General features: G+C 40.8%; 1 long non-coding RNA gene across 1 annotated transcript; it reads right to left on the minus strand.

Moving 5' to 3' along the window:
- Nucleotides 1-2,273: 2,273 nt before the first annotated feature.
- Nucleotides 2,274-5,059, minus strand: LOC115948933. Its single transcript, XR_004082677.1, has 4 exons — nt 4,917-5,059; nt 3,099-3,660; nt 2,644-2,752; nt 2,274-2,417 (listed from the first exon to the last, which is right to left on the minus strand). It is a non-coding gene; the product is annotated as an uncharacterized LOC115948933 (long non-coding RNA).
- Nucleotides 5,060-13,356: the final 8,297 nt, after the last annotated feature.

A 13,356-nucleotide genomic window follows, 5' to 3' on the forward strand; every position in this document is an offset into this window, starting at 1 on the left:
TGGGAAACTGAAATTATTGTGACTCAAGGTGAGCACCTCTTAGCAACAACCAAAACATCAGTGTGTTATCAACATTATTCTCATATGAAATACAACACCAGCATTCCACCAGATACTAATAAGAAAATTAACTCTATCCCAGACAGAACCATGACACCATCTATTCCAAATCACCATGGCACTGCTGATTTCTGTATGATTAATCTGATATTCATTGATGGTGGATTGGATTCAAAGAACAAAATTTATTCAAAGAAAAGCTTCATTTGGGAAGGGAGATTCAAAATTCACTTGAGAAATAAGTTATAATTAAGAAATAGAAAAGTATCATGAAAATGAAGTACCCATTACACTGATTGTCCACTGTTGTCCACTGCTCCCAAAATAACAAAATGGAGAAAGTCCAATTCCAGCTTTTGAACAGGCACTAGTTTCCCTAAGAGAAAACCTAGCACAGTTCTTACAAGGAAACCCCTGGGTTTGATCTATTGATTATTGAAACAGCTGATAATGCAAGAAAGAAAAGGAGGAGGGGAAAAGTGGCAAAGGGGGCAAGGAGGGAGGGAGGCAGGAAGAGGAGAATGATGTAGGAATAAAAGAAGGAAGGAATAAAGAGCCAGCATCAAAAGAGACGAGGGCCTTTGCAAATCAAAAACACTTTCCAACAAAGACATTTCTCAAACCAGACCAGAGTATCTACACAAAGAAACCTTGACTTTAACATATGCAAAACCAGTGGTGTTTGTGGAGGTGGAAAACCAACCCTGTTCAAAGATATCACACATTTTCTCATAGTTTTACTTTCACAGCCTGCAAGTTTTGTTTCCTGGTCTTAATCAGGAAAGCAGGAAAGGCTGTTATTTCAGAATATACCTGAAAACTCTAAAAGAGGGAAAGCTTACCCATCCATACATAGTGTGGGAAAGTCTGTCTCACTAAGGATACCACTCTGAATCCAATTTCCTCCAGTGGGAAGGAAACCTTGTGGAAGCACAGAATCTTAAGTAGAGCTCTGCTTCTACCCCAAAACCAGAGCAATAACCCCACAGGTAAAAAAGCCCTGTACCCTTCTCCCCTCCTCTCATTATGCAGATGGTGAAACATCTGACTGTCCATATAATGCTCAGACTCTTCAAGTAAAAAGGAAAGAATTAAGACAAAGAAGCCATCATGGAAAAACTCTTATTTCTTCCGCTTCAAGGACTGTGATTTGAAATGAGTCATAGCTCTCTTCCATGAGTGTATAGAGCAAGACAGCAATTTCACTGCCTGCATGGGGAGGGAAAGGCAGCAGCCTCATCTCTTCCCTCCATTTCTGGACCAGCACAGGGAGAAAGGGTACAGATCTCCACCCAGCACCACCAGCAGCACCAGGAGAAGGATGAGCTGGGCTGACAGACACACTTAGTCCAATGGATTCAGTCCCACAGCTGGAGCACAGTGGGGTGAGGAGGAGAGCAACCAACACCAGCAGTGTGAGTCCCACAGGGACTCACTCCTCGGACCCCTGCCCAGCTGCCACCTCTCTACAGCACGACATTTGGCAGAGACATCATGTGCCCCTCCAGAGCACTCAGAGTGCCCTCCCTTCCTCACCCTCCTCCAGCTTTCAAGAGCCATTATGTAGCTTAAAGTGTTTTGTGAATGCAGCTTCCTTTCCATCTGCTGGTGTTGCAAAAACATCAACACGGCCACAAAATCCTCTCTCACGCAGATTGCAGCAGCAGCAGCCAGAAACCATTTCACCCTGTCAGAGCAAGGAGCATTTCTAAGATGCACCACAAACAGTAGCAAAAGAAATCCGTTTGGATGGGAGGAGAGTATAAGGGAACAAAAACAAGGACTTGATTGTCTCAAGGACAAAGATAAGCTTCACTTACGGGAAAAACAAGCAGGTTGTTAGTAACAAAGGATTTTGAAATGTTAGGGGTTAAGTTCCCACGATAAAATCATAGCTTAAACTTTCACTTAATTACACCCTCAATTTACTTAATTATTTGTAAAAATATCTTGTGTGTTCTTACATCTACATCTGAGGTCACTAGCGCCTTGCAGGTACTGAATGATATATTGCAAATCATCAAATATCTGACAAATCCTCTGTTCCTCTCCCTCTGTGAAAAGAGGAGAGTTTTCTCTTTTGAGAAAAGAGATCTCCTCTTTGGTCTATACAGAGAGAAAATTGACATCTTCAAACCTTAGTGAAAGAGGAAAAAGGCATGATATAAAAATGCCCTTGAAAAGAAGAATAAAAAGACACAACAAATTCTGTGAGATAAATTGTGCAAGTGAAAACAGATGTAGCCTGTGAGAATAAGCAACATGAAGGAGTCTTTGTCCTGTGAAGTCTGTAGGTGAGTGCTGGATAACTTTCTGCTTCAAATCAACAGAAACATGATGGCACTGCAAACAATTCTCTGGAAAAAAAAAAAAAAAGAAAAGAAAAATTTCAACAGTTATTGCGTTTTGCAATTGTGTTAGCTGGACAACTTTATTCTTCTACACTTGATAGGCAGAGCATACCAGATGTCTAATAAGACTTTCGAAAGGTCAAGAGCAAATGAAAAATTTTTTGTGTTTTAATTCTTAACATCTGGAAACCATAACTCCAGAAACATAAATGTTAAAAGTTATTCTGTGTACCTTGAAAAGATTGCAGTTTAGTATAGGTAGGAGAGCAACTTCATCATTTACTCAGCCTAATGTTCTTCTGTTCATGACTTTCAAACAATCTTCAATCTCCAGGTTGGTCCTGTAAAACATATTTGTCACCATCTCATACTGCAGCAGAAATGACACATTGGAGCCTCACTTTCCTGAACCCCAGTCATCCTGCTGCAGGTTTCAGCAAAGCAGAGGTGGGGCAGACTCCAGAGCTGGGACACGTGCTGTCAGAGGATGCTGCAGGTCCAAGTGACCCTGGATGTCACACAGACTCCTGAAGATCCCCTCCCACCACTGTGTTGACTCCACATTCTGGCATAGCTGACCTATTGCCCCATGACACAGGAAGATATTTCAGCAATTTTTAACCCTCTCTTGTTTTCACCAGGGAAATCTAATTTTAACCACTGGACCAAAAGTAACTTAATAATTACCTGGAGCAGAGTGGGGCTGCTTGATGGGGAAATCCTTGTATCCAGTTAGGCTTTGGGGCCTGAGTTTCTCAAACAATTTCAAGCTGAGGCTGCTCTGCAGATTCTCTGCAGAATTTCCTTTTCAGTGTCATTATTTCTCATTACTTTGAAGGCAGATTAGACAAAATCCAGCTCATCTGTTATCTCACCCTCTTGATGGTATGAGACTAATGGCTGTGATAATAGCTTACAGTGCAAGTCAAAGTAAGGAATTTTGGAGAGCTCACTTTCTTCCATAAATCCACATATGGCTGGTTTTTTGTAATGAATGCAAAGGTTGAACACCAGGATGAAGTTACCGTGTCCTTGGGGACCCATCCATCCCCAGCCCTCCGCTGAGAAGGTGGAACCAGCTGGAGATCAGCAGGTAAGGATCAGGTGCCACCCCAGAGTGCTGGGGTATGGAGCTGTAAACCCTTTGGTGAGGGTAGGAGAGGGCTGGAGAAAGGTTCCATTTTCAGCTCTGAGCAGGTCACACCTCACAGGCGTGGCCCAGCGTGCACACCAACTGCACATCTTTGTCCTGCACAAAAAAGACAGTGAGATTCAGGACAGTCAGAGCACTTTGGTACCCAGTCACACTGAATTTTAATCCAGTTCTAAAGCACTGCTTTGTGGAATTATTCAGAAGATCTCTCCAAGAGGAACAGATCAGGAGGTCCAATGCTTCCTCCTCACCTGCAGCCCTCCATAGAACACTCTGGCTTATATTATTTTTGAGACCTACATAGAAAAAGAATTGTTGCTTTAATCACTATTCTGAAGAAACACATATGGCACTCATACATTATGTTTTCACATAGTGCTTTGTTCTTTGTTCTTGTCTAAACATGGTACAGTGGTCAGAAAAATGAGCTGTTACCTTAAAAGCAATTGAATTTGAATTATCACGTTGTTTTGCCATGTCTTCCAAGTACAGTAGGCAGCTTACTCAGATTAAACACAGAGTCTCAAATATCTAAGCACACTGCCTCTGACACCAAAACAACAACAGCAAAAAGAAAGACAAATAGAAAATTATTTTTGATGATTGCTCTTGCTAAATATAGTCCATCAGAATATAAACAAAGAAAACTCTATAAACAGTGCATCAATTACAATGTCAGAATTAATAGCACCATCAACCTAGAAGATTCAAACTATTAATGCTAATTCCTTCTTTTTCTTCAGTTGTGTTTTCTCATAATTTTCAAATCGCAAAAGTAATATTCTTTCTTTATTTTCAGCCCCTGACCTCAAGCTCTTTACCATATTTTAAGAGGCTAAACCACACTGCATACATAAAGTAAGGATGATTATTCCCAGCAGCAGTTCTGGCAAAGACATGTTACAAAGTGTTCAGTCTGGATTTATCCATTTATTCAATTAGACAGGTAAACAGACTATGAAAATTCTATTATACATGCCTATTCTAGTGATTTGCTATATTAGCTCTTTTGACATCTGCATAAAACAAAGAGCAGTTTCTACTCATTAGAGCCCTGGGGAAGGCTCATTTATGATTATTATGGATTTTTTTTTTACGTTTTTTATGCTTCCCACACAGAAGGAAATAAATGTGTTAAATTTGTACCTTCAAGGCTGGTGGGGCCCACTGGCTTACATGTGTGACAAAATTCCTATCTATATGGACTGGTAGAAATTATCTTACAAGATATAAGATTATATCTTTTGAAACTAAAAAAACAAGTGGGTTTTGTTTCTTTATTTGTTTGTTTGTTTCAAAAAACAGCAGCTGTGAAGGAAAGAACAGGAATATAGGAACAGGAAGGTGGGTACCTTGTCCATCATGAATCTTAATACCTATTGATTTAAATGTGTTTCCCCATGTAAATTCAAGGGGTCACAGAAAGACTCTAATTAAGTCTCCTAATTGGTCCCGAGGACATCTCAGGCCAGTAGCAGTTGTTAAAAAATCAGGCCCCGGGCAGGTGTCCTTGTTTTCCCTCAATTAGGTGCAGCATTCAAGAGCCAACTGATTTCAGAGCACTGTGTGTGTACAGCTTCGGTCCCAAATGTGGGAGATAACAGTTACTACATCTTTCAGGCATGCCACATATCTTCTTGTTTCACGTGGGTGCTTCACTCTACAAAAGAAATGAAATCAGAATGAAACCATAAACCACTACTAAATCTGGTATCTCGAAGCATCACTGAAACTCGGCAAGAAAACAAAAAACCCTGTAACACTGTATTTGAAGTGATAGAAAGCCAGGCATTAATTTATTCTGGCCAGGATGTGCTACAGAAAACATTCCATACACACAAAAGTTTTACTAGATTTTTCCCAAACTTTATTCTGTCGTAGAAAATCATTGGTTTAATGTTCATTGGTCCCAAGTTGAGGTTTTCTTTGTATTTGGGTTCCTGTTTGTCATGGTTTGACACTGGCACAATGCCAGTGCCCCATGAAAATATACTTCCCTGGTGTTCGCTGTGAGATGTGACCAGGAAATAAGCAAAGCAGGCCTCTACCTTAGAAAAAAAAAGTTTATTAACTAAACTACAAAAGGAAAACAAACCACACACACACACACACACACACACACACCTGGAAAATGAAAACTCCACAAAAAGCATTTCCTCCTCCCCCCCACCACATTTCCAATACATCTTCCAAATTTCAACTCTCCATCCATCACCCTGTAAATACTCAATTCCAGTCCATCAAGAGGAGAGGAGTCCTTCTTGGGGCCATGGTGACCTCTTCCTTGCATGCCCAGCGCTCTCACCACTGGACATGGAACAGAGCTGCTTCAAGGGTTATCCTTTTAAGGGTGCTTTGACCAGTTCCAAAAAAAGCACAGTTTTCTCTCATCTCGGGACCTCTTGTCCCCCCCATACTTGTCTACCCCCTGGGGCCGGGGGGTCTCCAAAACTGAACCCTCTCAGTTCTGAGCCATCGCCTCCCCCCTGCATGCAGCCTCTGTGTCGCGAGGAAGCACGGTTCTGTCCATGGCTGTACCAAAAAGAGTCCACCAACCAGCTACTCCGTCATCTCTTTCCGGCCTCTTCTTTACTCTCCCAGCCTCACTCACTGCTCCAACTGTCATTCACTTGCTCATTTCTTCTTTATCATCCACTCCATCTCCCCTCCAGGAAAGGTCCAAATGCTCTGTGAGGTCTTCATCATCCAGAAAGGGGTTAACAAACTTCTGCACACGGCCAGGCTCCTTCCCTGCTGCACTCCCCCCTTCCCCCTCCTTCTTCACACCCAGCTCGAAGCCGGGCAGGGGAGGCCTTGCCTCTTTGCTGGCCGGAAATCAAAGAGAGAGCCCAGGGGAGTGCTCTGCTTCTAACCCCTGTGTTCTCAGAGGCGCATCCACCCTCAGTGGCCAAGCCTGGTGTCAATTTAAAATCTGGACACCTATTGGCCTCTGGCCACTCCATTCCCAGAAAACCTGCTTCCTGTAAACCCACGACACTGTTGGACCCGGATTTCTTCACCTTTGATTTTAATTAGTCAACACTCCTTGATTTCCTTATCAGCCTTTTCCAGACCAAGTGCCTCCAGCTGTGCCAGGGGCAGCATAGATGGGGTAGATATACATTGATGTGTTCTGATAGTCCTTGATGTTTTGTTGACTGTCGTTATCTTTTCTGATATCTTTTGTCTATTCCCAGTCTGTTGAGATGTTAAGTTCATCTCCATTGAGTGGTGCAACATCCCTTGAAAAAACACATTAAGATTCCTTTCCCCAAGGCAAAGGCAAACCAAGCCTGACTAGAGAAATAAAATTTAAATTTTTTTTAAAGTTATATTATTTCCAACAAAACAACGAGATCTTAGTCCTCTAATTAGGTCAGATACAGGCAGATTTTATCCTGACAGGGGTTTGGATGCCAGGGCAGGAGCATCTGGGCTCCTGAGAGGCCTTTAATCTTTTCGGAAGGTCACTGCCAGGGCTGAAGCTCTCCCAGCTGTACCTGCTGGTGTCGCTGACACAGCTGCTTTGGGAGCTGGTGGCTCCTGGATGGGACTGGAAATCTCCATTTGTGTTTGTGCTGCCTCTGGGGTTAAACACTGGGCTGGCAGCAGCGCCCTGGAATTCACTGCTGCAGCGCCCAGAATTCCTGCCAGCAGAGCCACAGCTGCTGCTTGCACTCCAAGAGAGCAGAAGAAACACCATTAATTGCAGGAATTCTTAAACATGTTGCTAATATTGTCAGCAGACCCTTTATGCTCCTTCCGGAATATCTTTTGGGAAAACCCCAGCTTTTTTTCTTTTTTTTTTTTCTTTGCGACCGATCAGTGGCCTACTTGTCTAATAATCCTTGTCTCAGCAGAATTCACTCATAATTTCCTGAACGCAGGTAGATCATGGATATCTTTAAAGTTCTTTACAAGCCAATAAAGGGACTGATTCCTTTCATTATTATGGTACAGATTTATGGCATCTGATTCTCCAAAAAGGATATCTAGCATAAAAAGAGGGATGTGAAATTCAGTTACTGATTTATGAGAATAACAAAACACCCAGATTTATTTCTGTGTATACCAAAGCAAGCACAGTAGCATACTCATGAGAGCAACCTCCTTTTTCTCTCTGAGGGATGAATCCATGACCAGACCAGACCTTCATTTTGTCTTACTACTTTCCACCTCATATGATGCCCTCATAACAACAGCTCTAAAAACGAATTTTCACTTCTAAATGCACCTTTCAAATTTTCCTGATTTAACTTTCTCATCCAATGTTAGTGCAGTGTCAGTGTGTGAACACTGCTTTGCTGTACCTATTATTATCAGGCATTTTGCTGATTTATATCCAGCATTTGCTACAGTGAAGTTTAGCTAGGAGAAAAATCAGAAATCAGGCCAAAAGAAGCAAAATATTTCCCTTTATTAAAAGACCATTTGAATTGAATTTTCTGTCGTGTTTCTTTCATTGTCACAATCAGAAAAAAATCTTCTCATAGTTATATCTTTAGAGTTATGTTTTCACTATTTTTTTTAATTTTAGATTTTCAGGGTAGAGCGTATCAACTAAACGCTGTTCTTCTCTTCATCCAAAGTATATTTGGGGCAGATGAAGGTCTAACTGCTGAATTTTTAGCTGATGCTTCTTTTTGCTGTCACACTTAAATTACTCAACCACCCCCCACATACCCACTATTTAAACAACTGAAGAAACATTTACCTTTTATTAAAACTGTCAAGAAAAGTGCTTGGTGTTCTTAAAAACATGAAGAGATTGATGGGATAAGGCAAACTTATATTTTTGCTTTGGTTGACAATGAACCAGAAAAAACAGACTTTCGACTAAAGCTTTGTGATGTGCAAGTATAAAAAACAAACAAGCAAACAAACAGAAACAGAGGAAAATAGCTAAAAATTATCAAAGGAAAAAAAAAGCTACTACAGACCATCTGTAGGTGAACTACAGAAAATGAGTTTGTTACTAATTTATTTTTGTCTTTCCCGTCCTCCTTAAACACAGCTTCTAAGATTCCTGCATCTCTTGCCACAACGTCCCTTGCTGTATTAATAAATGTATCTGCACGACCTTGCAAAGAGAATAATTTATGAACGTGTATTTCTCAGTTGGTCAGCTACTCAGCAACCCACTTCCTCAGTCTGAGCCCTAATAGCAAAGATTGGAATGAATAAATTCTGATCCTGAGCTCTATTTCACCTTCTAAGAGCCTGCCGTGTATGCACAGCTCTGTCTGAATTTGTTGCAAACTGAGGGGTTTGTTACTTTTAATTTTGTAATTAGATTTGCTTTGGCCTGGCTGGGATTGAGGATAGTAACTCAGGAAGATAAGGAAGTGCTCTGGGTCTTGGCACATCATAAAGCAGAGAACACAAAAAAAACCCCAAATTCTTCCCTGAGGCAGCTGGAAGGTGTCAGCTCAGGGTTATGGGCTGCAGGAGTGACGGCTGGGCACAGACACCCTTAGACAAAGGGGAAAACCTCTTATTACCCCCCCCAGACAATTCTGTTCTGAGCTGCTTGATGCATCTGTGCCCTTCCTGCAGCCAGGCTGTGCCACAGGCCGAGCTTCTCCATTCATGGGAACCGGCAAGACCCACAGAAGGGAGGAAAGCATCAAAGAGTGATCCACAAAATTACCATAAAATTACAAATCCACACACTCCTACTAACATAAGCAAGCAAGCAGATTGTTGGGAAATAATTTTAAGGGTTTTAGCTCCATTTTTCTTTGTTTAGAAAGGAGAAACATATTTCTCCTTTCTAAACAGAAGAAGCACACCGCTCCAATTGCTCATAAAATAAAAATATGATGATCCAAGGATTTCAAAAGATCAAAAAACTTGTCTGCTAAAAAAAAAAAAAAAAGAGGATTGGTATTATTAATAGTAAATAAATGGAATTCTCTTTTTTCCATATAAGTCCCTATGCTAAGCGAACCGTCCATACAAAAATGTCTTTCCAAAACCTTTCATAATGACTTGTACAATTATCTGAGTCTGCAGAAAATCTCTGGTTAGGAAAAAGCTGCAGAGACCAGCGAGATAATTTCACTTTCTCTAGACATTACCACTTTCCTGTCTGAATTCCAGGTACTCCTCCAGAAAGAGGTACATTTGCCACCACAATGCTAATTTCTTGTTGTTTAGGAAAGCGTAAAGGTCCATGAGCTCCTCCCTGCCTTAAAGGGTAGGAAAGGCTACTTAACTCCATGAAAGGAACAAAAAAGGTCATTGTTTTCAAGGAGGTTGCCAAGAGATAAAATTCCTCTTTTCACTGCTCTTTCCTATTTAACAAAATAGAAGATCTTTTAAATCTGCCTTTAGAAGAAGATGAAAAGGTCTGATTTAACTAATAGAAGATCAAATGTTTCCTCTGTCAGTGTGTTACAAATCTGGAGTTCTTCTGAAATTAGAGCTTTTGCCTGGAAAGTTCACAGAGGCAATTCAGCTTACAAAAAGAACAGAGTAGAAACCATTTCTGACACCTTGTCTCTTCACTGTCACTACCAAGTTAAATAAGAAAATTGAACAACTGTACATTTAAAGAGATCCAAAATCTGATTTTTTAAAAACTAGTTGAACCAATACACTCTTCCACTGAAAGGGAGCCCTACATGGAAGGAGTTCATGTTGTTTACTCCTTCTGATTAACAGTTAATATTTTTTTGAAAAATGAAAAAGAAAAAAGAAAAGGTTCAGTGAAACAGGGGTCTCTCCAGCCCCCTATGTTTCCTGAGGTACTGTTGGAGAAGTAATTTTCCTCTCCCCTATAGTGTAAACCTTAATAGAGATGCTTTACTTTCTCTTTCTCCTGTCACCTTTTTTTTTTTTTTTTTTGGACAAGGGAGTTGTAATCAGAAGAAAAGCAACATTTCCCCTATGTTTTTCTCTATTTAAGCCTAAAATCCCACCATGTTGTACATGAAAATACCAATACATCTCTACTGTAAACCCCATGCTCAGGAATATTCTCTGAATTTCTTATATTTGAGTAATGAAAGGATAATCATAGAATCAGTAAAAAAGTAGGGCTGGAAGGGATTTCAGAGAAGTTATCCAACTGCAACCCTTTGCCTCGAGCCAAGAACATCTTTCAGGGTTTTAAAATCCATATATTAATTGTGATCTATTAAAGCAGACTTCTAAACCACCAAAAGGGAAAAGTAAAGCTTTTTCTGCATGAAAATATTGCAGATAATGCAGAGTACAGAAGAACACAGCTGCCAAAAGATTGAATACATCTTATTTTGACAAGTGTTTGGTGAAGAAATGCAAGAATATAAAAAATGTGATGGATACAAACTGCTGTTTACAGGCTGTCTTGCCTACTACCCTCATTGTAAACATCAGCAATTTCCTAATGAAAAAGAAAATAATTGACTTTTAAAGGTATATCTATCATGTTTATCTATCTACATTTGCATTACTTTATTACTTCTGAACACCTCTACTACGTGTTTCTGACTACCTGAACACACACTTGACACAGGAAAATATTCCTTAGCATGTAACTGATACACTCTGTTTCCAGAAAAGCTGGAAGATTTCTTGAAATGCAGGTGTCCTTTCAGAAGGGCAGAGGCTATGGATCTGTACACTCAGCTTCTACTTCCAGACCCATAGATTTCTGCAAGAGATTACTATTTCCAGGTAGTCCCTTCTCCCTCTCTCCTCAGGTATAATCTTGTAATTTTAGACTCTAAATTTAATCTACAGAATATTACTTTTATTTCTCCTTAAAGCATCCAGAAAAATATATTTCTTAACTTCCCTAGGTAGCTCCTTTTATTGATCACCCATCCTTAGTATAAAAAGTTTCACACAGCCTTTTACCTGATATTTTTTTTTTCTTTTAAGCTGGAAGTTTCTTTTAACTTTACCCAAGTAGAGGTCATGCAGAATGGTTTATTGCTGTCCCTTATGTGAGTATTTTAGTTCTAAAAAACAGCTACTCTTCATCTCCCTTCAGCCTTATATTACTAAGGTGAACAGAGCTAATTCATTCAACCTTCCCTCACAGGAACTCTTCCATGAATCTGTCCTCACCCCTTGAGTTCCCTCCTCCAGTTTACAAAAAACATCCCTGCACTCCTGTGCCTGCACTGGGACACAGAGCCTGGCCCTGGCCTCACTGGTGCCCAGGCATTATTTCCTTCTACATCTTGATCTTCCTTTGAGGAGGTATTTTTATTAAAATTGCCTTCCCCTCCTGCATCCTCCCCAACAGCACAGCTGCTGCAGACTCAGTCTGTGATCTCTGCATCTCTGTCAACCAACTTTTCTTTGTTCACTTTTTTTTTCCTTTAATTTAGAATAGTAAATTGCATTTGCTCTTACTAGATTTCATCTTGCTGATACCATGCACTTTCTGCAATTAATCAAAATCATACTTAATTTTAAACCCATTACCCATCATGCTCGCAGCCCTTGCCAGCCCCACACCATCTGGATAGGCACAACATTTCCATTTTATCATTTAAGTCTTTAAACAAGATATTATCTCCCTGCTACAATTGACCCTCATGACATCACTTGCAACATCTTTCCAGAATAAAACAGCAAATAGGTTGACAGGCCATAATTTTGCATCATACTCCACTATGCAATTCATGTGAATGCCCCACAGCACTGTGTCAGGAAACAATCACATTTTCTGTTTCTCTTGCACACAGCAAACTATGTACCCTGTCAAGAAAAAGCTTTAGATTAGACCTGGTATTGTCATTTATGGGGCAATTTTAGGGCTTCAGCCACAGCCCATGGAAGGCTGCAGAGAGTTTTGTAGTGATCAAACTAGCAAGTACTGCAGTTATTGGTTTGGTCTCTGGAGTGGTTTTTGTTTATTTGGTTCTTTGTGGTTTCTGTATGCTCAACTCCAATTTTTTTCTGCAGTTGAATTCAGAAAACTGAAACATTCTTCACACCTGAGACTCAAAAGGAAAGCTCAAGACAAAACTTCAGGCAGGTTCCCCAGGAGCAGGAATTTCAGTCCTTATGGGACATCTCTCTTCCTCCTCGCTCTTCAAAATCCTACTGAAGCTGTCAATACCAACCTGTAGTTCATGTTGTTGCTATGCTGAGTTCAGCTCCACTTTTCTACCTTCTGCTCACACATCCTTCCCACTGGATGGCAATGCAAACCTCAGCCACCGGTATGGGAGTGTACACACAGACACACAAGCAGATCCAGAGAGTGAAGACAAATTTGAGAGGGAGGAAATTATCAAAGATGTAGTTTACCAGCCCAGCTTCCTGAGTTATACCACTGAGAGTAAAAATTACCTTCCAGCCATTGCATCTGAAACACTCTCAGGCTTCTAAATTCTCCTAGCAACTCTCCTAGGACCTGGATTTAAAAAGCCACAGCACCAGAGTAATGATGTCCTGATCTTCCACCACCAAAACCAGCAAGAGAAGCGTCTGGAGTACATTGTGTGGGTTGAGACTGTCACCTTCAGACACAGGTAGCCACTCATCCTGCAGCCTCTCTGTGCTACACAAAGTGCAGGACCAAAAGGTAAATAAATGTGCAATCCAAACACAAGCAGGAATTGGTGATTTTTTTACGCGGTGAGTGCTCCTGTGTTACAGAAGCAGAAGGACACTTGGTCTGTGTCCCACACCTGCCTGAAAATTCTCTGTTCATCCCTGTCTTCTCCTGGTCTTCCTCATTCCAGTCGCCTGTACACAGACCCCAGAATCAGCAGTCTGTCACAAAATTGTGTATCTGTACTTCCCTGTGCCCCCATCACTTTGATCCAATTACACTTTGGTGCATAG

This window comes from Geospiza fortis, unplaced genomic scaffold, assembly GCF_000277835.1.
Source record: "Geospiza fortis unplaced genomic scaffold, GeoFor_1.0 scaffold648, whole genome shotgun sequence".
NCBI classification, from domain to species: Eukaryota; Metazoa; Chordata; class Aves; order Passeriformes; family Thraupidae; genus Geospiza; species Geospiza fortis.